Source organism: Colius striatus, chromosome W, assembly GCF_028858725.1.
Source record: "Colius striatus isolate bColStr4 chromosome W, bColStr4.1.hap1, whole genome shotgun sequence".
NCBI lineage: Eukaryota > Metazoa > Chordata > Aves > Coliiformes > Coliidae > Colius > Colius striatus.
In genome coordinates, this window is record NC_084789.1 from 22,864,560 (window position 1) to 22,892,189 (window position 27,630).

The 27,630-nt window shown below is 45.2% G+C and overlaps 1 protein-coding gene across 5 annotated transcripts in view; it reads right to left on the minus strand.

The window, feature by feature from the left end:
* LOC133628460 (nipped-B-like protein) overlaps window positions 1–25,643 on the minus strand; it is a 165,575-nt gene extending 139,932 nt beyond the window's left edge. For 3 of the 5 annotated variants that reach the window (XM_062016629.1, XM_062016630.1, XM_062016631.1), the window contains exon 1: window positions 24,925–25,643. The gene's annotated coding sequence lies outside the window, so the exon portion shown is untranslated. The remainder of the gene's footprint in view (window positions 1–24,924) is intronic. The other 2 variants (XM_062016634.1, XM_062016632.1) reach the window with 1 other exon arrangement.
* Between the last annotated feature and the right edge of the window lie 1,987 nt (window positions 25,644–27,630).

Consider the following 27,630-nt stretch of genomic DNA (forward strand, 5'->3'; position numbering starts at 1 on the left):
AGATACTTCTGTAGAGCTCTCCTTTTCAGCATGCAACTCAAGGAATAGCAGCAAACAAGTCACTTGAAATTTGACAGGACTAAAAATTACCATCAAGCTAATGCTACAACTACTCTCCACCACACTGAACAATGCATTTCAGAAAAAAATGAGTTAGATAGACCATAGTAACAAATACCGAAGACACTGCATATACTCATTTTCTCTCCACTCCCTTGAGGGGGAAGGAAGGAATAGAGGACTAATAATGTGTGCATACATCCATGATTTTGCATATCTCACTGCTTTTCTCCCAAAATCACAGAATGGTGGGAAGTGACCTCTGGATATCACCTTGTCCAACCTCAAGCAGGGACACCAAGATCAGGTTGCCCAGACATTGGGGAAAAAATGTTACAATTTTTTTTTAAAAAAATGTATGCTCAAACTAACAACATATTTTCTTTAGCAGTGAACTTTATTATACATAGCATATAATTACCTGACTTCACAGAATCATATAATGGTAGGGGTTGGAAGGGAACTCTAGAGATCATCTAGTCTACCCCCCCCCGCTAAAAACAGGTCCACCTAGATCAGGTCACACAGGAACGTATCCAGGCAGGTTTTGAAAACCTCCAGCGAAGGAGACTCCACATCCTCCCTGGGCAGCCTGTGCCAGTGATCCGTTCAGTCATTTAGACAACATATTTTATTAAACTGAGGAAGAAAGTATTTCCCAAAATCTGAGGCTCCCTATTCCAAAGACAAAGGTGTAAACAAGCCATTGAGCAACATTATATTAACAAAGTTAACATTTTCAACAGTTACAGAACACTATTTTTTTCAACTCCATTTTTCCATTTTAATTTTAAAGAAAAATAGCAAGACTTTTAGATTGCAAAAGTCCCAAAGAAAGATGCATCTAACATTTCTAATCTTGATGTTGACAGTAAAAAAGCAAAAACTTTCCCTGAAGTTCACCACACCAACCTCCTTAGACAGAGTAAGTTACAATTAACATGTAATCACACGCTAGAGTATGTATAGCTATAACAATCATCACAAGACAAAAGAACATCAGTAACTGCGCTAAATTCTGTAAAGAACTAAGTCTACACTTCAGTTTACTCATTTCCCAAAGCTATTCCATGTTGTAGTTTTCACTTTTAGCTTTTATTCCTATTTGTGTATTGTTTTGATGGAAGGCAAAAAGGAAAGTTACTTGCTTGAAGAGAGTTGACATGTACACAGAATAGATATTTTTGAAAAAAAAAATTAAAGTCCGTTTACTGTGAGAAATAACAACAACAAAAACAAACAAAAAATCCAACACAAACCATCAGAGGCTTTTTTAAATGCATCTTGCAAAAAAGAAACAGGTAACTCAACATTTCCAACTGAAATGGTCTTTTTAAATAAAATTAGAAGTATCCATAATGACAAAGGTATTTCTTCCTATGTGGTCAGTGGAAGCAACAAAGTCGTCATTATTCTAGACACAGATTCATGGAACTGGAAAATATTTGACTTCCAGCTTTAAGTGCTAGTACTCAATATGAGTCACCAGCTTCCTATTCTTGCATTGACAAATATGAAGACCTTTGGTTAAATAAGCTCTCTGCAACCAGATGAAGTGGATGAACCGGAAACACTGGATCCAAGGATCCAACTTTTCTACTTCCCAAATTAGACTGTAGCTATAGTTCAGAACAAACACTAGTTATTCAACCAGGATGAAAACCAGGTATGTTAATCCCCAAAGAATATATCTCCAACCAGCAAAGCCATGCTCTTTCCAGTTAGGAGGGAAAAAAAAAAAAGTAGTAAAATACTTGTGTACTATACTAAATTGTCAGTGTGCATTACAACAGTTTAAATAGAAAACTTACATTTCATTACTTTAATTTAATATACTTGCAGAGTTTTACAGATAATAAGCTCCCTGAATAGTATTACAAAGCCTTAAACTTAAACATAACATGACATTACCATTACAAGATGTAATAAATCGCTATCTAATCAAAGCTAACTACTTCATCTGTAGTTTCTGTTGTACTTTCTTCCTGTTTCTCTTCTTTTGAACAATATACAATACAGCTTGCAAACATAAAATTATAATAACAAGGGTAAAATCTTAACTACAATGCCTACCACTCTGTTATGAATGGGAAGAGAAATTAAGAGCTCCAATAAGATTGAATAATTTCCAATAATTTCCACTACTGGATAAAGACTAAAATCTACATGTTCCTAAGATTTCTCCTTCTCTGCTAACTCTTTCCTAAGGTCACAAAGTACAATGCCTTTGAACTGCTGAAGTAACCATTATTAACACTCAGTGTACACATTTGCAAGCAAAATGTTTGCTTTCCAAGCTTTGAAGGAAGAAAACATTTTGCCAATTGCTCAATTCTTCCAAATTACCGTTTACTACATATAACACACCAGAAACAACTTTGCTGGCTTCAAAGCAACGATCACAGCTTTTGACACAGTTTTAGAAATGTATATGGCTGCTAGTAATGATCACCTGACTTCCATTTGCTGATTTCCCTCAATTCAATTCAGTTCTCCACCAGGACTTCACAATTGAGTACCTTCTCCCAAGGAAAATTATTGTTATCTGTCACACAAAGCTTGACATTTGGGTGTCGTGGTTTTGCCTAGTCAGAGCAAAAAAAAAAAAAGCGACTCCTCCCCCTCCCAGTGGAAGGTCAAAAGGATCAGGAAAAAAAAAAAGAGCCCGTGTAAGTTGAAATAAGAACAATTTACTAGGGGAAAGTTGAAGAGGAACAACTATAACAAAAAATAAGGGGATATTACAAAGAAAACTGGTGAGTGATGCAGTTGCTCATCACCTGGGACCCAATCTAAGCGATTGCTCTGGGCCAGTGACTGAGAACACGACCACGGAAAAGGGCTCCTTCTGGCTAGCCCCTACTGGTATACTGAGCATGACATTAGGATGGTATCCAATACCTGCTGGCCAGCCTGGGTCAGCTGTTCAGGCTGTACCCTTTCCTGGCTCCTCACAGGAATTAACTCTATCCTAGCTCAAACCAGGACATTCCACCCCTTATTCTATACATTCCACATCTTGTCTAGGTTTACACATCATAATCATATACATATACATAACACAGAGCAACTATAGGAATAATGACATTCAAAAGCTATCATTATACAATTTAATTCATGGGTTATTCTCACCCAGAATCAAATTATCTTGAAGCACACATTGAGTTTCCCCATCCTTGCGCATCACCCACCAAGTGCACCCAGGTCCCTGAGAAAAAATCCCACGGATGTGTTTGCCTTTACCTGAGGCAGGACATACCCAGACTGCCTTCCCTAACATATCTTTTACATGTACCACAGGGACTTTGTCCCCTTCTACAATATGCAAGGGTTCTGACTGGGCAGGGCCAACTGAAATGACAGATCCTCTGGAGTTGACTAACCAGGTGGCCTTTTCCAAGTGTGTATTCCAATGCTCCCATTGCTTTCAGTGTGGTTTTCAATAATCCATTGCATCGCTCAACTTTTCCAGAGGCTGGTGCATGATAGGGAATATGATAAATCCATTCAGTGGTGGCCTCTTTGGCCCAGGCATCTATGAGGTTGTTTTTGAAGTGTGTCCCATTGTCTGATTCAATTCTTTCTGGGGTGCCATATCACCGTAAGACTTTTCTTTCAAGGCCCTGAACAGTGTTCCAGGCCGTGGCATGAGACACAGGATATGTTTCTTGTGAGCACATGGCGAGTCTCTGGCAGTGTGATGTAATCAATCTGCCAGGCCTCTCCATATTTATATTTCTGCCATCGCCCTTCATACCATGTGGACTTCACCCGTTTGGATTGTTTAATTGTAGCACGTCTCACACTCATGGATAACCTGTGCAATAGTGTCCAAGGTTAAGTCCATCCCTCGATCATGAGCCCATCTACAGGTAGCATCTCTATTTTGATGACCTGAGGTATCATGGGGTCATCGGGCTAAAAATAACTCCTCGTGTTGACAATCCAGATCTATCTGAGAAATCTTAGCAGCCTTGTCAACTTGCTGGTTATGCTGATGTTCTTCTGTGGCCCATTTTTTTTGGTACATGGGCATCTATATGGTGCATCTTCACAACTAGTTTCTCCACTCGAGCAGCTATGTCTTGCTATAGTGGAGTAGCCCAGATGGGTTTGCCCCGTCGTTGCCAGTTGTTCTGTCTCCATTGCTGTCACCATCCCCACAGAGCGTTTGCCACCATCCACGAATCAGTGAAGAGGGAGATCCTTGGCCATTTTTCCCGTTCGGCAATGTCTAAAGCCAACTGGATGGCTTTTACCTCTGCAAACTGACTGGATTCACCCTCTTCTTCTGCAGCTTCTGAAATTTTGCATAGGGGACTCCACACAGCTGCCTTCCACCTCCGATGCCTTCCCACAAGGCAGAAGGACCCATTGGTGAACAGGGTATACTGCTTCTCATTTTCTGGCGGTTCATTATATGATGGAGCCTCTTCAACACGTGTCACCTTCTTCTATGGTGATATTTCACCACCCTCACACTCTGGCCAGTTTGTGATCACCCCCAGAATTCCAGGGCAGCTAGGCTTCCCTATGCGAGCTCGTTGTGTGATCAGTGTGATCCAATTACTCCATGTAGCATCATTTGTGTGATGTGTAGGGAATGCCCTCCCCTTGAACATCCAGCCCAGCATTGGCAGTCGAGGTGCTAGGAAGAGTTGCATTTCTCTGCCAATCACTTCTGAGGCAGATTGAACTCCTTCATATGCTGCCAGTATCTCCTTCTTGGTTGAAGTGTATCAGGCCTCGGATCCTCTGTATCCCCGACTCCAGAACCGAAGAGGTCAGCCTCGAGTATCCCCAGGTGTTTGCTGCCAAAGACTCCAAGTGGGGCCATTCTCCTCAGCTGCAGTGTAGAGCACATTTTTAACATCTGGTCCTGTCCGGACTGGCCCAAGCGCCATCGCATGAACAATCTCCTGTTTAATTTGTTCAAAACTTTGTTGCTGTTCAGGATCCCACTCAAAATCATTTTTCTTCCGTGTTACGTGGCAGAGAGGGCACACAATCATACTGTAATTTGGAATGTGCATTCTCCAAAAACCCACAACACCTAGGAAAGCTTGTGTTTCCTTTTTGTTAGTTGGTGGAGACATGGCTGCAATCTTGTTTATCACCTCTATCGGGATATGACGATGTCCATCCCATCATTTTACTCCTAAAAACTGGATCTCCTGTGCAGGTCCTTTAACTTTACTGTGTCTAATGGCAAAGCCTGCCTTTGGAAGGATTTGAATTCTTTTCTTTCCTTTATCAAGGACTTCCACTGCTGAGTTACCCCACACTACAATAGCATCAATGTATTGCAGGTGTTCTGGGGCCTCAACCTCATCCAGTGTGGCCTGGATCAGTCCATGGCAAATGGTGGGGCTATGTTTCCACCCCTGGGGCAGTCGATACCAAGTATACTGCACCCCTCTCCAAGTGAAAGCAAACTGAGGCCTGCACTCTTCTGCTAAAGGGATTGAGAAGAATGCATTGGCAATATCAATGGTGGCATACCATTTGGCTGCCTTGGACTCCAATTCATATTGGAGTGCTAATATGTCCACCACAGCGGCGTGACTTCATTCAGGCCATGATAGTCTACTGTCAGTCTCCACTCTCCAGTAGACTTTTGTACTGGCTATAGGGGACTGTTAAAGGGTAAGTGAGTTTTGCTGATCACCCCTTAGCTCTCCAATTGGTAAATCAACTTATGAATGGGAATCACAGAATTTCTCTTGGTGCGGTATTGCTGACAGTGCACTATTGTGGTTGCAATTAGTACCTGTTGCTCCTCAACCTTCAGCAACCCCACAACAGAAGGGTCCTCTGAATCGCCAGTCATGCTGGATAATTGTTCAATCTCTTCTGCCTCCACAGCAGCCACAACAAAAGCCCACCTGTAACCTTTTGGGTCCTTAAAATACCCTCTCTTAACATAATCTATGCCTAAAATGCATGGAGCTTCAGGGCCTGTCGCAATGGGATGCTTGTGCCAGTTTGTCCCAGTCAGACTCACTTCTGCTTCTTATACAGATAGCCATTGAGATCCCCCTGTCACTCCAGAAATACAAATGGATTCTGTCCCTTTCAAATTTGATGGCATCAGAGTACATTGTGCACCGATGTCTGCTAAAGCCTTGTATTGTAGATCTCGTGTGCCAGTCCAACGAATCCACATAGTCCAATAAACCCGATTATCCCTTTCCTCCACCTGGCTGGAGGCAGGGCCCCCCTAATACTGGTCATCGTAGTCATCATTTACTCTTTCCGAGGAAACACTGGAGGTCCCCTCGAAGGAATCAAAATTGAAATCAACCCTCCTATCTTGTCTAGGGGGTTGCTCACTGGAAACTGGAGTGGCATTCCTCTAAGGAGAGTTACTTCTTTTAACCATTCCTCCCTGCAACTCCTGTGCCTGTACTCTTGGAGTGGATAATCTTGGAGTGGGTGGTCTTGGAGTAGATGGGGAAGATGACCTATCCCACTTGCTTGTATTCTCTCCTTCGTCTTGTGGGTAGGACTGTGAAGCATTCTGGGATGTATACACCTTATGTTCCTGCTCTTGAGCATGGGAACGCTTATTCTTAACAGCTGGAGTACAGGCAGTTGGAGAACGAGACATGAATTGGTCAATCTTCCGTGACATTTTCTCTACAGCTGAAACAACATCCTGTAGAGAGGAAGACACATTTTCTTCGTATTGTCGAAGTTGAGCAGCTAGTTGTCCCACCATTTGCCTCTCATCTTCTTTCCAGGAGACAACTTCCAATGAACTGGCATAGTTTGGTGGTGCACTTCGTAGGAACTTTTGCCACATAACTCGTGTGCATTGAACTTCATCTGGGTCTGTGGGCACATAGTCATTATAAATAATCTCCAGTGCAGCTAACTCCCTCAAATATTGAATGCCTTTCTCCATGGTGGTCCACTTCAGTTTCTGAACTTATGAGGTGTCAAACATACTACTGGAATCCTAGGAAATTCTACCGGTCAAGCCATTATCGAATGTACTCATCAAACTTTAAAAGGACTGCTAGAAAAACAAAAAACGGGGGAAGAGGGGGTGAGCCCTCAAGACAGACTAATGAAAGCCCTTTATACAATGAATCATCTCAGAATTGTGGCAAATCGGAATGAACCACCGGCATTAACACACTTTGCCCAAATGAGTTGGGATTTGGATTTTACTGATAAACCTTAAGTTTGGTATAAGAATCCCACTACTGGAGAGTGGCAAGGACCTGCTTGTGTTATTACAGATCAAGGTCCCCGGTGGATTCCGGCAAAATGGATCAAGTCACACCAACCAAAAGGACTTAATGACTGTAAGACCAATGGAAAAAACAATTTTGAGGAAAGAACCCTATTAAAATGTAAACCCTGTCAACTGTGGTACCATATATGCTGCTGTAAATTCCTCCAGCAATCTGTATCTCATTAAAAGAATTGAAGAACTTAACAAGACGACCAATGGAAACTTGAAAGCAAAAATGGTGTGTTTTCTATGGATGAAGAGATATTTCCAACTTACAAATAATGCTCACAGATAAGCATGCTAAAGAAGTTGAAGAAAAGTCCAAAACTACATTCAGGAAACAGAAATATCAATGGAAGTACAGAGAACTCATTCCTTCTTGCCAGTATGTGTCCCTCCTAGCAACATATATCAGATTATATTTATTTTGAGTTTATGGATTTTTGTATTATATTGTTCAGCAATGTAGCTGTTATTGACCTTTTGTTGTAAACTCATGGCCATGGATAAAAAATTTGTTTTCTCCATGTACCTTTAATTTTAAAATGTGTTGCTGAAGGCTGGCTAGTCCAAAAAGAAAAAGGGTGGAATTGTAGGCACATATGTGACTTGGACCAGCCAGCTTGAATAAAGATGGTAGGGACAAGTTAATGCAGCTGGCAAGCTACTTCCAATTATCAGAAACAGGTGCTGCAAGTTAATCAATTGGGTCCTGGGTGATCACATGGGCAGAAGCAGCATATAAGGAAGTAGATAGCAAAGGAAGGGTAGCTTTGAGTCAACTCTGTTGTTTGTACTATGTTGTCTGGGTATGTCTCTGCATGTGCATTACCTAGATTCTCTACATCTTTGAATGAATGTAGCTTGCACTACTACAACTTTTCCCCCTCCCAGTGGAACACAGAGGGGTTGGGGAGGGGAAAAAAAGTAAAAGAGCCCACGTAAGTTGAAATAAGAACAATTTACTAGGGGAAAGTTGAAGAGGAACAACTATAACAAAAATAAGGAGATATTACAAAGAAAACTGGTGAGTGACACAGTTGCTCACCACCCGGGACCCAACCTAAGTGACCGTTCCGGACTGGCGACTGAGAAACTGTGACCTTGGAAAAGAGCTCCTTCCAGCTAGCTCCCTACCTATATACTGGGCGTGACGTTAGGATGGTATTGAATACCTGCTGGCCAGCCTGGGTCAGCTGTTCAGGCTGTACCCTTTCCTGGTTCCTCATAGGAATTAACTCTATCCTAGCTCAAACCAGGACAACAGTACATCATCCACAGTTTGAATGACGATGAAAAGCACATTCTAGGTTTAAAAAAACAACAACAAAACAGCAAAACACAGACAAAATCAGCTTCTTAAGGTATTGGTTCTACGAAATGCCTTTACTAGACCTCAGTTTGTCTTGGGAGTCCTTCAGAATCACTCTTCACCACAGGTTTTGAAACTAGATAGAAAGAGGACTAGGACTTGCTATAGCTCTTAAACTGAGTCCATTCTTTCTTTATCTCCAACATACCTATAGAAGCTTTTCTTGTTATCCTTGACATCCCTGGCCACATTTAATTCTATCAGGGCTTTGGCTTTCCTAACCTGATCCCTGGCTGCTTGGACAATTTCTTTGGATTCCTCTCATGCTACTTGTCCTTGCTTCACCCTCAACACATTTCCTTTTTGTGTTTGAGTTTGTCCAGGAGCTCCTTGTTCATCCATGCAGGCCTCCTGGAGTTTTTGCCTGATTTCCTCTTTTTTGGGATGCACTGCTCCTGAGCTTGGAGAAGGTGATTCTTGAACATCAACCAGCTTTCTTGGGCTCATCTTCCCTCCAGGGCTTTTTCCCATGGTATGCTACCAAGCAGTTCCTTGAAGAGTCCAAAATCTGCTCTCCTGAAGACCAGGGTAGCAATCTTGCTGTGTGCCCTCCTCAGTGCCCTAAGGATCTTGAACTCCACCATTTCATGGTCACTGCAGCCAAAGCTGTCCTCGAGCTTAATATTCCCCACCTTGTTGGTGAGAACAAGGCCCAGCATAGTACCTCTCCTTATCGGCTCCTCTATCATTTGAAGAAAGAAGTTATCATCAATGCATTCTAGGAACATCCTGGATTGCTTACATTTGGCTGTGTTGTTCCACCAACAGATATCAAGGTGGTTGAAATCCCCCATGAGGACCACTGCTTCTGAACATGGGGGTGCTCCTATCTGTCTATAGAGGGCTTCATCCATTCAGTCTTCCTGTTTGGGTGGCCTGTAGTGGACCCCCACTGTAATGTCCCCTGTCCCTGACCTCCCTTTAATCCTGACCCATAAGCTCTCAATCAGCTCCTCATCCATCCCCAGGCAGAGCTCCATGCATTCCAGCTGGTCACTGATATAGAGGGTAACACCCCCTCCTCTTCTTCCCTGCCTGTCCTTTCCTAAAGAGCCTGTATCCTTCCATTTCAACACTACAGTCATAGGAGCCATCCCACCATGTCTCCACAATGACAATAAGATCATAGTCCTGCAGGTGTGCGCACGTCTTTGACTCCCCTTGTTTATTCCCCATGCTATGTATGGTTGCATAGAAGCATTTAAGTTGGGCCTCCAATTAAGTTGATTTACTGGCTGGAGTGACTCGAATTCCTTCAGTTGCTCTCCTGCTGACCTGTGATCCCTCTCCAGGCTCTGGGCATCTATTGCTGGCACTTGCACCAAACTGGTAGGAGTGGGATGAACTGAGGTTCCCCTCCCTCAGCAACTCTATCAACCAGTGGCTCTGTCACTGGTGCCCACATGGATGTGTATGAGGCTTGGTAGTCTCTCAGTGACATCCCTGATATGAGTCTCCCCTAAGCAGCACACCTCTCTAGACAGTGCATCAGGTCAGCAAATGGGTAGAAGAGAGTTGCCTACTACTATCAGTCATTGCCTTTTCTTAGTTGTGCTAGTTATGCAAGGACCAAATTGGGCTGCTTTACTCAGCTCCAGCATCTCTCCTGATGTGACAGATCTTTCCTCCTTCAGTGTGTAGTGAGAAATGGTTCTGCAAGGGCACCTCAGGCTTCAGGGGAAGTCTCTTCCTCCTGGTCCTTGACATTGCAAGCTTCCATTCTCCTGCATTATTGTCCCCCTTCCCTTCCGTGTGTGCCAGTAGGGGGGAGTTTTTGTCTACTTGGCTGTGGGTCTGCTACAGACCATGCTTGAAACCAGCTCTCTCACTCCTTCTCAGCCTCCCTGATGTTACATAGCCTTCTCATCATCTCCTGCAGCTCATCCACCTGCTGCAGGAGGTCCTGCACCTGTGCACATCTTTGGCAGGCAAGTCTGCTGTCCCTGCCCCAGGAGAAAGGTCTAGGCACTTCCTGCAGTCTGAGGTCTGCACTGCAGCCTCTCCCTTCAGCAGCTCCGTCTGGTTGAAGGCATAAGCCAGCACTGGGTATATGGTGCAGACCCCCCAGCTGGAGCCCAGAGCTGTTGCCTTTGCTCTCAGACAAGTGCCCACCATTTTGCCTTGAGATGTTACTCCTGGCCCCATCCATGCCTTGTCAGCTGCTCTCATGAGAGCTGCACTCCCCTGGGGTTTTCCCAGCTCAGGACCTCCCCCTCCAACCCCCCTCTCCCCCATACACACAGCAATCCCCCACTCTGCTGCCAAACACCCCTGCACTGGAACTGATCACCTTGGTGACCGATTGTTAATGGTGGTTACCATCAATTACCATCATGTTAAAAGAACCTTAAAAATAAAGGGGTGATAAAGTGTCAAGGCAATAAATTGCTTTTTCTAAAATATACGTGGGACATATTTTCCTTTTGTTGCTGATGTATCTGTAGAAATCCTTCTTGTTGCCCTTCACATTTTCACAGCACAGCTCCAGATAGTATGGGCTTCCCTACTCCCATCCCCACATGTTCTTTGGTCATATGATACTGCTTACACTTCATAGGGATAGGGTTAATTTTCACAAGAAGCTGGGACATGGCACAGCCAGGATAGCTGACCCAAACTAGTCAGGGGATATTCAATACCATATGACCTCATGCTCAGTATTAACTGGGGGAGATGACCAGGGAAGGAGGGATTGAAGCATGGGAATAGGCTAGGCATTGGTTCCGGGTGGTGAGCAATTGCATTGTGCATCACTTGCTTCATGTACTCTTTTTTTTTTTTTTTTGTGTTGGCCTGTTACACTGTCCTTACCACAAGTTTTTACCTTTGTCTTCCCATTCTCCTCCCTATCCCATTACGGTGGAGGAGTGAGTGAACAGCAGCATGGTGCTTAGATGATGTCTAGGCTTAAACCATGACATCTTTTTACATTTGAATGTGTGTATTCGTTGGCCTGGCACATGAGATCTACAATACAAGGCTTTAGCAGACATCGGTGCACAATGTACTCTGATGCCATCAAATTTGAAAGGGACAGAATCCATTTGTATTTCTGGAGTGACAGGGGGATCTCAATGGCTATCTGTATTAGAAGCAGAAGTGAGTCTGACTAGGACAAACTGGCGCAAGCATCCCATTGCGACATGTCCCAAAGATCCTGGCACCTTAGGAATAAATTATCTTAAGAGAAGGTATTTTAAGGACCCAAAAGGTTACAGGTGGGCTTTTGTTGTGGCTGCAATGGAAACAACTGGCAACGACGGGGCAAACTCATCTGGGCTGCTCCATTATGACAAGTCATAGATGCTTGAGTGGAGAAGCTATTTGTGAAGGTGTGCCATGTAGATGTTCACATACCCAAAAAACGGGCCACAGAAGAACATCAGCATAACCAGCAAGCTGACAAGGCTGCTAAGATTTCTCAGATAGATCTGGATTGTCAACACAAGGAGGAGTAATTTTTAGCCCGATGACCCCATGATACCTCAGGTCATCAAAATAGAGATGCTACCTATAGATGGGCTCATGATCGAGGGATGGACTTAACCTTGGACACTATTGCACAGGTTATCCATGAGTGTGAGACGTGCTACAATTAAACAATCCAAACGGGTGAAGTCCACATGGTATGAAGGGCGATGGCAGAAATATAAATATGGAGAGGCCTGGCAGATTGATTACATCACACTGCCACAGACTCGCCAAGGCAAACACCATGTGCTCACAATGGTGGAGGCAACCACAGGATGGTTGGAAACATATCCTGTGTCTCATGCCACAGCCCAGAACACTATTCAGGACCTTGAAAGGAAAGTCCTATGGTGACATGGCACCCCAGAAAGAGTTGAGTCAGACAATGGGACACACTTCAAAAACAATCTCATAGATGCCTGGGCCAAAGAGGCCACCACTGAATGGATTTATCATATTCCCTATCATCCACCAGCCTCTGGAAAAGTTGAGCGATGCAATGGATTATTGAAAACCACACTGAAAGCAATGGGAGGTGGAACTTTTAAGCATTGGAATATACACTTGGAAAAGGCCACCTGGTTAGTCAACTCCAGAGGATCTGTCATTTCAGTTGGCCCTGCCCAGTCAGAACTCTTGCATATTGTAGAAGGGGACAAAGTCCCTGTGGTACATGTAAAAGATATGTTAGGGAAGGCAGTCTGGGTATGTCCTGCCTCAGGTAAAGGCAAACACATCCGTGGGATTTTTTCTCAGGGACCTGGGTGCACTTGGTGGGTGATGCGCAAGGATGGGGAGACTCAATGTGTGCCTCAAGGGAATTTGATTCTGGGTGAGAATAACCCGTGAATTAAATTGTATAATGATAGTTGTTGAATATCATTATTTCTATAGTTGCTCTGTGTTATGTATATGTATATGATTATGATGTGTAAACCTAGACAAGATGTGGAATGTATAGAATAAGGGGTGGAATGTCCTGGTTTGAGCTAGGATAGAGTTAATTCCTGTGAGGAGCTAGGAAAGGGTACAGCCTGAACAGCTGATCCAGGCTGGCCAGCAGGTATTCAATACCATCCTAACGTCACGCCTAGTATATAGGTATGGAGCTAGCCAGAAGGAGCTCTTTTCCAGGGTTGCAGTTTCTTAGTCACCAGTCCGGAGTGTTCGCTTAGGTCGGGTCCTGGGTGGTGAGCAACTATGTCACCAGTTTTCTTTGTAATATCCCCTTATTTTTTGTTATAGTTGTTCCTCTTCAACTTTCCCCTAGTAAACTGTTCATATTTCAACTTCCGCAGGCTCTTTTACTTTTTTTTCCCAATCCCCTCCGCATTCCACTGGGAGGGGGAGGAGTCGCGATTTTTTTTTTCCCTTTGCCCTGGCTGGGCAAAACCACAACACCCAACAGTTCCCTGTTTAACCATGTGGCTCTCCTGGTTCCCTTGCTTGATATCTTATCCGCTGGGATGCTCTGATCCTGAGCCTGGAAAAAGTGATCTTTGAACAGAGACCCTTGGGCCCCTTTATCCTCTAATATCCTGTCCCACTAGATGTCCCCTGGTAATTGCTTGAAAAGGCCAAAGTTGGCCCTTCTAAAGTCCAGGGTTACAATCCTGTTTGGTATTCTGTTCCAACCACAGAAGATCCTGAACACTACCATCTTGTGGTCTCTGCAGCCAAGGCTGCCCTGAACCAGACACTGCTTGTTTGTGAGTGCAAGATCCAGTAGGGCTCCTCTCCTAGTTGGCACATCCACCATTTGCATCAAAAAGTTATCATCGATGCACTGAAGGAATCTCCTGGACTGTAAGTGACTAAACATATAGGTCTTCTAGCAGATGTCTGGGTAGTTCAAATCTCCCATGAGAACGAGGGCCTGTGATTTAGAGGCTGCTCCCAGCTGCCTGTAGAAGGCCTCATCAACTTCCCCAGCCTGATCAGGTGGTCAGTAATAGACACCCACAACAGTGTCACACATGCTAGCCTGATCCTTAATTCTAACCCACAAACTCTTAACTTGCCCCTCATCCTCACCTGGTGTCATGGTTTAGCTAGGAGCTGCTTTTGCTTGGTAACAGGGGGAAGGGGTTGCACTGAAGACCCAGTAAAATGTTTAAGAGTTCTCGGACTCTCCTCTGGCTCTTGGGTTCAGACCCACCTCTAGCCTGGCTGGGCCAATCTGGCGCCTCTGCCATCACTATTTTAAGTGCTTGGGAGGAGGTGTAGGGAGTGGTACAAGATGGAGGCAACCACACAGACCCCACAGTCAGAGAATGAGGAAGGAAGGAGGAGCATCAGACCAGAGACCCCTCTGTAACCCGTGGTGAGAACACAGGCTATACCCCTGCAACTTATGGAGGGCAATGGCAAGACTGAGAGCCACCAGCAGCTCCGGGAAAGTACGCCCGGATGGGCGAAAGACTGTGTTGAGAAGGTGGCCATGGCACAGGCCGTGCTGGAGAGCCTGCAGGCCACAGAGCAGACCCACACGAGAGGCAGAGAGGAGCTGCAGCCTTTGGGATAAATGCGCGTCGGAGCAGCCCGTGCAGGGCTGCCATGTGTGTGGTACCCTACGGACTTTCAGGGAGGACGGGTGCGGAGCCCACCTGCCCTGAGGAGAGACAAATGGCAGAAGCTATCAGGAATAGACTGACTGAAACCCCCATTACCTGCCCCCCTGGGCCATTCAGTGGGGGAGGAGATAAAGATACTGGCATCAGGGCTCTGAGCCCAGGAAGAGGGGAAGGGTGAGGAGAAGGTGGTCTTAAAGGGCTGGTTGTACTCTTCATTGTTGTACCACTCTGTGGTTTTTGTGTTGGTTATGTTTTGGGGTTTTATGGTTATGTTTTAGGTGGTGTTGGATTAAATTATTTTCTGTTTTCTTCCCCAAGTCATGTAGCCTTGTCTGTTTTTTCCTGGACCATAAGAGGCAATTAAGCCCTCCCTGCCCTTTGGCAATTCTCAGGTCTTTGGTACTTGAGTCTAATTGTGGTCTTTTGTCCTCTGATGAGCCTAAACCATGACACCTGGACAGAAATCAGTACATTCTAGCTGCTCTTTCACATAAAGAACAACTCTACCACCTCGCCTTGCTGGCCTGTCTTTCCTAAAAAGGACATAGCCATCCATGACCACATTCCAGTCATGTGAGCTGTCCCACCATGTCTCTGCAATAGCCAGGAGATCATAATCCCTCACCTGTACAGAGACTTCCAGCTCCTCCTGTTTATTCCCCATGCTACATGCATTGGTGTAGAGGCATTTCAAGAAGGATCGTGTTGGGTTCACCCCGGGCACTGGCTTGCCACCCTTAGGCTAAACTCCAGTGTGCCTGGTTTTTTCCCCTTCCCCCTTAAAAATTAGTGTAAAGCCCTTCCTATGAGACCCACTAACTCATTTGCAAGCATCCTTCTCCCCCTTTGAGACAGACAAACTCCACCTGTCACCAGACATCATGAAAATTTCACCACGATCAAAAAACCCAAAGTTGTGTTGGTGGCACCAGTCTCTGAGCCACCTGTTAATCAGTTGTGTTTTCCTTATTCATTCCGTATTCCTCCCTACCATGAGAGGGATGGAGGAGAACACTACTTGTGTTCCCAAGCCCTCTGTTAACCTGGCTAGAAGACAGTAAGGGATCCTATACTTCTGAAGGCTCAACTTGTTGCTTACACCTCAGAGACTGTAGATTCCCTGCCCACCAATCTATCTCTCTCTCGCACTCCCTGATGCTCCTGAGTCTTTTCACCTCCTCCTTGAGTTCAACCACCAGGCTAAGCAGATCATTCACCTGCCATCATTCACTTCGAATACAGGTGTTGTCTATTACGTCACCTGCTAAAAGTACCAGACCCCAGCACTCCCTGCAGCCAGAGACCTGAATGCCTATTTGTTTACAAGGGACCTCTGTCTGGATTGCCACACTTCTTTGAAAAACACATTTTGCCTGGGTTGCTACCAGAGCTGCCTGCCCCATCAACTGCTCCAAGCGACTCTTCCCTCCCCAATGACTCACCAGCCATGCCCCTGTGCTCAAGTTTGCTCAGTGCACAGGGATCCTCTGCTACCGCTGTGCCCTCAGCTAGCCCTGCCTCCCTCGCAAGGGACACCGGATCAGTGGAGAGGCTGGTGCCACTGGCCACGTGTAGCCTGGCCCAAGAAAAATGAACCCCTCAGTGCCTGTTCTGCTGCTCCGCTGACTGCGCAGGGATAGTCCGCTCTGGCTCCGAAGACTGATTGCAGGGAGTGACTTATGTATCTTTTAAATATCTCCAGGGATGGTGATTCCAAAACCTCCCTGCACGGCCTGTTCCAATGTTTAGTAACCCTCTCACTAAAAAACATCTTCCTAATCTCCAATCTAAACTTCCTGCTGCAACTTGAGCTCATTTCCTCTTATCCTATCATTCATTACTGTAGAGAAGAGAGCCATTCCCAGCTCACTACGACCCCCTTTCAGCTACTTATAGAGAGTGATCATGTCTCCTCTTGGCCTCCTCCAGGCTGAATAACATCCCCAGCTCCCTCAGACACTTCTCATAAGACTTGTTCTTTAGACCCTTCACCAGCTTCATTGCTCATCTCCAGACATGTCTTTCCTGTAATGAGGGGCCCAAATTTGAACACAATATTGAAGGTGCAGCCTCACAAGTGCCACGTACAGGGGGACAATTCCTTATAATCATAGAATGGTAGGGGTTGGAAGGAACCTTTAGAGATCATCTAGTCCAACTCCGCTGCTGAAGAAGGTCCACCTAGATCAGGTCACATAGGAACATGTCCAGGTGGGTCCTGAAGACCTCCAAGGAAGGAGACTCCACGACCCCTCTGAGCAGCCTGTTCCACTGTACCGTCACACTCACAGTAAAATAGTTTTTTCTTATATTTAAATGGAACTTTTTGTGTTCCAGCTTCATCCCATTACCCCTCATCCTGTCACTAGATACAAGAGAAAAAAGGGATGGCCCAGCCTCCTCACATCCACCATTTAGATATGTGTAAATATTAATGAGATCCCCCCCTAGTCTCCTCTTCTCTAGACTAAAGAGCCCCAGTTCCCACAGTCTTTCCTCATAAGGAAGATGCTCCGGTCCCCTGATCATCTTGGTGGCCCTGTGCTGGACTCTCTCCAGAAGTTCCCTGCCTCTCTTGAACTGAGGAGCCCAGAACTGGACACAGTACTCCAGGTGAGGCCTCACCAGGGAAGAGTAGAGGGGGAGAAGAACCTCCCTCGACCTGCTGGCCACACTCTTCTTGATGCATCCCAATATGTCATTGGCCTGCTTAGTCATGAGGGCATATTGCTGGCTCATGTTTAGTTCATTATCAACAGAGCTCCCAGGTCTCTCTCTGCAGAGCTGCTCTTCAGGAATTCAACCCCCAGCCTGTACTGGTGCAGGGGGTTGTTCCTTCCCAGATGCAGGACTCTGCACTTCTCCTTGTTGAACCTCATGAGGTTCCTCTCTGCCCAACTTTCAAGCCGGTCGAGATCCCACTGAATGGCAGCACAGACTGGGGAATCAGCCAGTCCTCCCAGTTCGGTGCCATCAGCAAACTTGCTGAGGGTACACTCTGTCCCTTCATCCAGGTCATCGATGAAAACGTTGAACAAGAATGGCCCATTTTGCTGGGGCCTCTGCCATCCTAATAAGGATGGGGGTGAATGAGGAGCACCAAGCAAGAGACTGTCATGGTGCTTCTGTGCTATCTGGGCCAAACCACGACAACAGTGTCAAAAACCTTGCTGAAGTCAAAGTAGCTGACATCCACTGCTCTCCCCTCATCTAGCCAGCCGGTTATGCACTCATAGAAGGATATCAGGTTGGTCAAACAGGATTTCCCCTTGGTGAAGCCATGTTGACTCCCCCTGACAACCATCTTTTCCTTCATATGTTTAGTGACAACATTCAGGATGAGTTGTTCCATCACCTTTCCAGGGATGGAGGTGAGGCTGACCAGCCTGTAGTTTCCTGGGTCATCCTTCCTGTCCTTTCTGAAGACTGGAGTGTCATTGGCCTTTCTCTAGTCCTCAGGCACCTCGTGTGTCCTCCATGATTATTCAAAAATGATGATGAGCGGCTTAGCAATCACATCAGGCAGCTCCCTCAGCACTCTAGGATGCATCCAATCAGGACCCATTGACTTATAAGTATTAAGCTTGTCCAACAAGTCTTTAACCTCTTCCTCATCCACCCAGGGCACGTCCTCTGTTGTCCACTTTGTCCTACTCTCCTTGCTGGACTGGGCTTCTTGGGGGCCAGCCTTGGCCGTAAAGACCAAAGAAAGCATTCAGTAGTTCAGTCTTCTCTGCATCCTCTGTCACTAGGTTGTCACTTCCTTGGTTCTTTTGGTCAAATCATTTCTAATACAAGCCATGATGCTTATATCCAGCTGTCGATTAACATCCCCAGCCCATTTTCTGCCACATAGCTCTCCAACCACTCTGCCCCAAGCCTGTAGTATTACATGGATTTGTTGTGGCCCAAGTTCAGGACCCAGAATTTGGCCTTGTTGAACATCATACAATTGGCCTTGGCCCATCAATAGAGCCTGTCCCAGGTCTCTCTGAAGAGCCTTCCTGTCCTCAAGCAGGTCTATGCTCCCACACAGCTTGGTGTTGTCAGTAAACTTATTGAGGGTGCACCTGATCCACTCATCCAAATCCTTGATAAAGATATTAAATAGAATAGGCCAAAACACTAAGCCCTTGGGAACACCACTGGTAACAGTCTGCCAACTGGATTTAACTCCCTTCACCACCACTCTCTGGGCCCAGCCCTCCAGCCAGTTTTCCATCCAATGCAGAATAAGTCCACTCAAGCTATGGGCAGACAGTTTCTCCTGAAGAATGCTATGGGAGACTGTGTCAAAGGCTTTACTAAAGTCCAGGCAGACCACATCCACAGCCTTTCCCTCATGCACTAAGCAGGTCACCTTGTAATAGTAGATGAGGATCTCTGGGCCAAGGTCAGTTCCGTGAGTTTCAATAAGGCCAAGTGCTGGGTCCTGCACTTGGGCCACAACAATCCCCAGCAGTGCTACAGGCTTGGGGAGGAGTGGCTGGAAAGCTGACAGAAAGCCAATGGCATCCTGGCCTGTATCAGGAATAGTGTTGTCAGCAGGAGTAGAGAGGTGATCATTGCCTTATACTCAGCTTTGGTGAGGCCGCACCTTGAATACTGTGTCCAGTTTTGGGCCCCTCTCTACAAGAAAGACACTGAGGTGCTGGAGAGGATCCAGAGGCAGGCTACCAAGCTAGTAAAGGATTTCATATGAGGAACAGCTGAGGGATCTAGGGCTGTTGAGCCTGGAGAAAAGAAGGCTCAGGGGAGACCTTATCACTCTCTACAACTACCTGAAAGGAAGTTGTATGATGATCTGTTCCATAACCCTTCCTGGCACTGAGGTCAGGCTGACAGGCCTATAGTTCCCAGGATCCTCCTTCCAGCCCTTCTTGTAGATGGGAGTCACATTTTTCCAACTTCCAGTCAGCTAGGACCTCCCTGGTAAGCCAGGACTGCTGCTAGATGATGGAGAGTGGCTCAGCAAGCTCTTCTGCCACCTTCCTCAGCAGAATCCCATCCATCCCCAATGGAGTTGCATGAGTCAAGGTGTAGCGACAACTTTGTTGTGGTTTAAACCCAACTGACAATAACCAAACCACGCAGTTCCTCACTCTCCCCGCCACACCTCAGCAGGACTGAGAAGATTTGGGAGGAAAAGGTAAAGCTTTGTGAGTTGACATAAGGACAATTTAATAGAATGACACAAGGAGAGAACAACCAGCCATAACAGCAAAAGAATACCGAAAATGAGCAATGTCCATTGTTATGACTCACTGCCTGTCCTGACAGAAAAGCCACAGGAAATGCTGTGTCCTGGCACCTCCCCTTATATACAGAGAATGATGTCAGCATGGTATCAATAGCCTGGCCATGCCTCCTTGTGGCATCTGGAGTAAGTTAACCCTATCCCTGCCAAACTGAGGACATTATCCACCCCTTATTCTATAACATCTACATCATGCCCATATCATAAACATTGCATTTATTTATCAACATTTTTCTGTCACTGATACACACACACACACACATAGATATCATTCCCTTACTCAATGGGTCATCCCTCTAACTCTTCCTTTGAGTTCATTTAGTCCATGACTTCAGGGCTCTATCTGTCATAGCAGACTTTCTCGTTTCCTACTCCAACAATATCAACCCACTGCTTCAGCTTCTCCATTCCCAGCACTGGGCGCATCTCCCTCATCAGGTCACCCCTTTCTGAAGAGCATACTCAGGGCAAAGGATTACCCAAAAACACACTAGGCAGAACAGCAGATTCACAGGAACACAAAGATAGAAAGCACTTGTTCAATCAGACCCACAAATCCACAGGCTGTTGCTTGAAGTGCTTGTGCTAAAATTGCCTCTGGCACTCCAGTGCATGAATATAGCCATTGCAATGGGAAAAAGTCCTCTATCTTCAAGACAAAGTGGTGTTTATGGAGTGAATGAACCAATAGTGGATTTATTTAGTAATTAATACAATTTAGTTCACTAGCTATTCTCACCCAAAATCAACTCCCCCGAGATACACATCAAACTTGCCCATCCTTCTGCATCACTCAACAAGTGCATCCAGGCCCTTGAGCAAAAACAATCCCATGGATGGGTCTGGGTCTGCCTTCGCACGAAACAGGATAAACCCAAACTGTCTTTCCTTGCAGCATAGATAAAACCACAGGTTGCCCTGGTGCGTGTACCCTCTGTATCACCTCTTTGATCAGAGGAATGCCTGCTCCGAATAGCAGAGATTTGGGCCTGTACAGGTGGAAAGTAGGAGACATCTTAAATTTCTTGAACTCCCAGGATAGTTTCTCCACAGCACAGACACAGGACCATAAGGAGGAAGCAAGACATCCACCAGAGTTGGCCAACCACTTCATCCACTGTTTGCTTCTCTCCTTCTTTCCAGGATATAACTGTCAATGAGTTGGCATAAGATGGTGGTACTAATAAGAATTTCTGCTGCATAGATGGTGTGCACTAAACTTCATCTAGATCGATGGGTAACTGCATATTATCCGGATGATTATAAATCTCTTCCAGCACAGCTAATTCCCTCCGGTACTGGATACCTTTCTCCGTGGTGGTCCATGGTGGCCTGGCTGACAGGTAATGTCTTTCTTGAAGAAGTACCTTTCCTTCACATCTGACAGAAGTTGCCTCCAAAGGCTGAGGACTTGTGTCCTTTTTCCAATTGCCTTATCAATGCTCCCTTCCCTAGACAGTCATGCCTTCTGTCTCTTCCTCCTCTTCTCGCGATAGCCCTGCTTCATCTACTTTTTCCTCCTCCCCCTTTGTAGGAGTTTCTTCCTTTACTGAATGAACTGACTTTTGCATCTAACATTTCTTCTTCTGTACAGAGGCGACTGATACTGGCACAAGTTAGTTCTCTGATTAAGCTGCAGTGCCTGGGGCTTGAGCAGCCACAGTGCCTGTTGCTGGGGTTTGAGTAACCACAGTGCATATCTTGGGATAGCTGCAGTGCCTGTCAGACTATTTTTCTCCCCTATCCCCCGAGGATGCTGCCTAATGTTGAGCAGTGTTTGGTAGATACTGCCCAGGGTCCAGCACATTGCAGTCAGTTGTGCCTCTCTGGAATAACCACAGCATTTTCTTTTAAAATACTCTATCACTCTATCAGGGTCATGTAGTAGTTCCAAACCACTGGAGGTGAGATGTTCTCTAGATACCTGCCCATATTTTCCCACCTGCCATTCCATCCATAACTACCCAGCTTTGGGGCAGATCTTTGAACTGAACTCTTAAAAAATTTTACAACCCTAAGCAAGACATGAAACATATTCAGGAGATGCAGAAGGATGACTGTAATGTCCCAAGAGGATTCAAAATCCTCAAAAACTGTTGTAGCTAGCCAGGAGAAAGAGGAGGTAAAAGAGTGGGAGAAAGTATCCCTCCCTGCCTTCTCCATAGATTGGGTGAGATTACTAATGAATTCTAAGAGGAAAAGCTGGAGGTATGAGAGTGACAACAATACTGTATACAAATACCAGTTGATGGTGGTCCAGCTGAGTGATGGTCCTCATCACTCTCCCAGAGTTGATAAAGAGCATCACAGGGAACACAGAGCATGTAAGAGTTTACATAACATCACCATGTAAACAACTGAGCCAGCATTGTGACCAGTCTGTCTAGTTTAACTAATGTAAGAAATCTGCATAACAAATTTGTTCCAGCACACTCTGGTCAGATCTGTCCTTACCTTAACCCTTCGTACCCCACATTGGGCACCAAAAATGACTGTCATCGTTTCAAGCCAGCTGGCAACAACCAAACCACACTGTTGCTCACTCCTCCTCACCCCAGCAGGATGGGGAGAAGAATCAAGAGGAAAAGGTGAAGTTTTGTGAGCTAAGGACAACTTAATAACGCAAGGGGAGGACAACCAGCCATAACAAAATCAACGGAACACACATGAGCATTGCCCAGTATACTGCAGCCAGACTCTAGGTCAAGACAGACCCAAGCTACTGAATCCAAGCAGCTGCCCTTATATCCTGAGCATTACGTCAGCATGGGATTGAATCGCCTGGCCACGCCCCCTTGGGAGACAAACTTCTAAATGTCTGAAGGGGTGGGGGGAAGGGGCACAAGTTCCTAGCAAGATAAACTTGACAGGAACTACATAAGGTACTTTAGTTTATTTCCTCTTATTATCTGGTATATTTAGGCAAGCTTCCTTAAATGAGAAGCAAGTCATGAGTAGTTCACCACTGTTGCCTTAACAAACATTTTTGTTAAAGATCTGTTTGAAACAGAAGATCAAAGAAACACTGGAGCTCATGTCGCATCCTGATGTTGAAAAGCTACCCCAGAACAAGAACTATTCTACACAGTCGTTTCTTTCCTGTAAAGCAGTTACACTCGGCCTCTACGCATGCTACAGATCCAAAGAAAACAGATATTTCATTGCTACACACAGACAGGGACAGTTAGAGACAAGTAGTGGCTCCCTCTGAATTTTAAAAATAAAATGCTGCTTTTTTTCAAGTATAAATGGTTCCTCTCCAAGGCCAGGCAGCACAAAGACAGAAATAGGAGATGAGTGGGAAGGAAGGGAGGCCAGGATCAGGACTCGGCAGGATCTTCAGGCTTTTTAAAATTCAAACTGCTCCCTGACCAATACAAATAATGGACTCGATGCTGACTACTACATGGATTTACAGCATTAAAAACAGTCTTCCTACATGACAGCTATATTAACTTCATCCTTTTAAAGGTGTATCAGGGCACTCAGAGGCCCAATAGCACAGTTTATAAGTCTCTAAACAAAATATACCTGAAAGTTACTTTATTAGGTACATTAACCACTTATTATTACAACAGATCTGCTTGAACAACTAAAAAACTTAATGAAAAAAATATAAAAATTATGTAACATTGGTAACTGTTTGCCAAATTTCCTTTCCATAAAAAGTTGAAAATTGCTAACTTAAAAAAACACCTCAATTATGTAATTCCTGTAGGAGTATTTTTATTAGTTCATAGGGTGTTTGCTTTAAATCTACCTCAATTTTTAATATCATTCTCAATTCTACTACACAATAAGTCCAAGATTTACTTTACTGTAAATTAGCTACAATTTATAAAAGACCTGACACTTATCATTTACAAAACACATTTGGCCTGTTAAAATGACGCCTAATTACATATTCAAACATTATGAACACAAATAGCCAATAACAACCTCAGGATCCCAAAGTGATATGACCTGACAAGAAAGGATGACACTTTACATGTTCTCACTTTTCATTTAAGTACTTGAGAATCAAGAAGAAATGTAATTAGGGTAAGATCTCATCTTCACCCTAAATGTCATAAACACAGCACCTTGAACACAACTCCTCTCCCATTATCTGTTTAAAAGTATCAAACAGTATTTCATTTGAATTTAGTACACATACATATGATATCCCTGTAAAATATACAGCACATAAACATCGAGATTGTGTGGAGTATCTGACACAATATGCTTGTCTATCTGTATTTCCTGGGTCTGCAGGTGTCTGTGCTGTGTCAATCATCCAACAAATGCAACTTTTATGTTATAAATATACTAAATGATTAACACATTAATCAATCTCTATATTATTCAGAGATTAAACCTCTGCAAATTGTAAATCCATGTGCCTTTGAACTTTTGTATGTTCAGAACAGAGTTGGTTACAAGAAGATAATGGCAAAGAGAGTTGATATTTTTTGTTTTTGAGTATTTACATTTTCTCTCTTCCCCTATTCCTCCACTTACTCCTTCCCCACTTCAAAGAGCTGTCTGCACTGGGACCTTCCTTCCTTGCCCTGGGTGAAGTTGTAAATATGGAAAAAGGATCAGTGTATATTTGCGGGTAACTCTATTGTTTTCTCCTGCTCCTCTCTAGGTTGAGGCCTGTAACTGTGAAGCCGCTTTGCCTTTCTAATCCCCGAGCTGGAGTAAAGGCGCTGGCCGGCAGGCCTGCATTCTCCACCAGGCCTAGGCCTCCCAGCAGCCCAGGAGGAACCAATCTCCTCCGCCAAACCCGAGCGAGCAGGAAGGGGGGTTGCGAAATAAAAACCTCTGGTTGCCACTTATTCCCCTCTACCCCGGATAACAGCTAATCCCCTCTGCTCCCGGCAGTACTGGGCCGCCTGGACTAGGAGGCCCGGTCCGCTGCTGGAGAAGGCAGGGAGGGGAAGGGGAAACAAGGAAGGGGGATTACCTGAGCAAATCGGCGTTTTTATCCAACAAGAATCCAAGAAAGGGGGAGAGAAATCCGGTCCGGTCCCCTCCCTCCTCTGAGGAGCTGCTGCCGCTGCTAGGCCGCTGTCGCCGCGAAGCGGAAGGAGGAGGAGAGATAATATAACAACAATACTCCGGGCCGGGAGGGGGGCTGGCTCCTCTTCCGTCTCCTCCTCAGTACAGTAAACATGTAGAGCCGGAGGGTGACCGATCGAGACAAATCCTTTCCCCCGAGCCTGCTTCACAACGTCAACTCGGGCCGAACCAAACCAGTTCCAAGACACACTCCGAGCCGCGGGGGGGGGGGGGGGTGGCAGAGCGGCGGCGAGGGAGGGGAAGGGGGGGGGGGAAGGAAGGGGGGCAACTGCCAAAGGGCCGCCGCTGCCTCTGTATATACAAGTACAGGAGGACGGGAGAGGTGACAGCCCAGGCACAGCAACTCAGTACTGATTGGGAGGTAGGAAGGAAGAAAAAGAAGAGGAAAAGAAAGGAAAGGATCCTGTATGTCTCTCGCTCCCTCTCAGAACAAAATGCCGACCGGAAGTGCAGCTGCAGGAATGACTCCCTCCACCGGCCCCAAACACCAGCAACCTCCGCTGTCTCCTCACTTGCTTTACTAACGTCGTTTCCGTTGCCGCTGCCGCGCTGTTCCACGCCGCTCCCCTTTCAGCTCCGCTGCAGCTGAAGTGGCTCCCTCCGCCTTCCCTCGCTTGACAGAGCACAACTGAATCTCCACTGTGTGTCCGTTTCTCCCATTCCCCACCCCTTCAGCTGCTGCCTGAGTTTCTCCTTCTGGTGTGCGGAAGAAGACCGGAGTTTACGCTTAGGTCTGCGCTGAGAGGAAGGCAGCCAGTGATTTATGATGAAGTGACCGTTGGAAAATAAAACAAAAACAGTTTGGGTTTAAGTTTTGCCTTCCTTAAAGATGGCGAGGAGGAGGACTGCTAAATGCCACCTCGCAGGAGGCAGACTTAAAAAGGGTCTTAAAATGAACCCACAAAGGTGGCAGTCCTATCCCGTGCTGGGACACGTGCTGAAGTTACGGTTATTGTTCCATTTCTGTAAGTATAAATAGGCCTTGTCGCAGGAACTGAGAAACCTGAAGCTGAAAGCATTGCCAGGGTGAGAGATTTCCATGTGGAAGTACTGAACTGGAGTGGCTTTTATAAAACAACTTTTTTTGGACTAGCACAGGGGAAAATACTGATGTTCAGGTGAAGTACCCTTTGCTGGAGACTACTGCTTTCCACCATCACCAGATTTACTGGAAATATTTTGATTGTGGGTTGTGAAGGAGTGTTTGGTGAAAGAGAATGTCCTAGTCTGAAAAATTTTTTATTTTCCTTTGTACAAGTAAAACTGTGAATAATCATAGAATGGGATAATAGCATTTATATCCAATGAATTAACTGTCTTCTATTCATACCATTCTGGACAAAAATCCTTTGATTTTTTTTTATAGAGGAAGCCCTCCTTGTCAATGGACTTCAGAACTCTGCCAGACAGTTGGACACAGCTAGCTTTAAATACCCTGTGACATATAAACATACCCTTTCAGCTCTGGATGGATATTATTTGCACAAAGGGATAATAATCTGTAGTGGTTTTGCCTGGGCCAGGATTTTTGGTAGCAGGGGTGGGCTACAGGGGTGGCTTCTTTAAACAAAGAGTTTCCATATGCTTCCCCTGTAGCTCATAGGGTTATGGCCATTAATTCTAAGCTAGACCCTGTACCTGACCCAGGCCTAGCCAATTAGTGATGGAGATAACACCTCTGAGAATAACATATTTGAGAAGAAGAAGTTGTTGCACAGTTGGAAACATATCCTGTGTCTCATGCCACCGCCTGGAACAGTATTCAGGGCCTTGAAAGAAAGTCCTATGGTGACATGGCACTCCAGAAAGAATTGAGTCAGACAATGGGACACACCTCTGAAACAACCTCATAGATGCCTGGGCCAAAGAGCATGGTACTGAATGGGTTTATCACATCCCCTATCATGCACCAGACTCTGGAAAAATTGACTGATAAAATGGATTATTAAAGACCACACTGAGATGGAGGGTGGAACTTTTAATCATTGGGATACACATTTAAAAAAGCCCACATGGTTAGTCAGTTCCAGAGGATCTGTCAATCAAACTGGCCCTGCCCAGTCAGAACTCTTGCATACTGTAGAATGGGATAAAGTCCCTGTGGTACAAATAAAAGATACATTAGGGAAGGTAGTCTGGATGTGTCCTGCCTCAGGTAAAGGCAAACCCATTCACAGGATAGTTTTTGCTCAGGGACCTAGGTGCACTTGGTGGATGATGTGCAAGGATGGGGAGACTCAATGTGTACCTCAAGGGAATTTGATTCTGGGTGAGAATAACCCGTGAATTAAATTGTATAATGATAGCTGTTGAATGTCATTATTCCTATAGTTTCCTTGTGCCATTTACTAATGTTGCAGGAACAACTTTCCAGATCATTGAAGAATGGACTTGAATGAACAACACACAAAATGATGAAGAGTGAACCTGTGTTCAGGAACTCCTTCAAAACCAAAGACTTCATAGATCCTGAGCATTACACATCTGCCATGACTGGAGTACAGCCATGGAGGGCTATGTATTGTTTTGGAAGGACAGACTAACAAGGCGTGAAGGTGGAGTTGCTCTCTATGTGAGGGAGCAATTAATG